The sequence below is a fragment of the Physeter macrocephalus genome, chromosome 7 (genome assembly GCF_002837175.3).
Source record: "Physeter macrocephalus isolate SW-GA chromosome 7, ASM283717v5, whole genome shotgun sequence".
In the NCBI taxonomy this organism is placed as follows: Eukaryota; Metazoa; Chordata; class Mammalia; order Artiodactyla; family Physeteridae; genus Physeter; species Physeter macrocephalus.
Genome location: NC_041220.1, coordinates 142,129,212 through 142,130,311, shown reverse-complemented (window position 1 = coordinate 142,130,311; position 1,100 = coordinate 142,129,212).

Below are 1,100 nucleotides of genomic sequence, written 5' to 3'. Positions count from 1 at the left end.
TTTATATTTTTATAATGTTTCTCATTCACTCACCAACCTTTTGCACAGAGATACATTGATGGTGAGAGGGCGCGCTGTGTCACCCCCGACGTGGGCTCAGGTGGAGGTGGCCACCCCCTGCCCAGAGGCCGCAGACGGTCGGCCAGGGCCGGGGAGCCAGCAGCCCTCCCGCCCGGCCCCGGGACGGTCCTCTGCGGGGACCCGGTGGGTCTGGGGACGCTCCCAGCTGCTGGGGCTCCGCACAGCGGTCTCCCCGGGGCTCTTCTCTTGGCCGCATGTGTAGAACTAGTCGTGGCCCCTCGGTTCAGACACCTTGGCGTTGTCCAGCTTGACCATCCACCTTATTTATCTCGCTGGTCCCTGAGTCATTTTGGGCTCCTCTGAAAACCCGAGACGACTCTGATAGGTTGGAATGTGCCACCTTTGAAAAGTGTCTCCAAACCTGTGTGTCTTGGGCCCTGAAGACCGCCCCCAGGGAGGAGTTTCAGATTCCTGTTAATCGTGGCAACAGTTTGGAATTTGTGTACAGGTTTCCAAGGGGACAGCTTTGCAGCTGGGGTAGGCCCGGTGGTCGTGGGCAGAACCCCTTTGTTGGCGGTCCCATTTATTCTTTCCAGAAGAGTAACTCTATCAGCACGCTATTTTGAAGGAAATGTAAGTTTTGCCTATGGACCTACTCCACCAGGCAGCGTTCTCTGGTTATTCACCACGTCCTGCGACAGGAACCTTCCCAGGCTGGGCACGGGGGCGGGCACGCGGGCAGGACCTCTCGCGCCAGAGCAATCAGGCGTCTGCGGCGGCTGCATCCCAGCCCGGCCCCTGCACAGCCCAGCGGATGCCCTTTCCAGGAGCAGGAGGCCTGCCCGCCTCCACCGCGGCTCACATAAAGGTCACGGCAACACCTCAGTGTTAAACTATTGCCTGCCTCTTTTCTTTCTAAATTAAGTTCTTTAAATAATTTCAGATCGTGGTGTAGTTTTCAAGAGGGTAATTTTATTGTTCTGGTTGTCATTACTGTCTTATTGTTATCCCCACGATGGGCTGGGTTGATACTGTGAAATAAACTAAAAAGAAATAAACTAACATTTTCATGCCCCGCC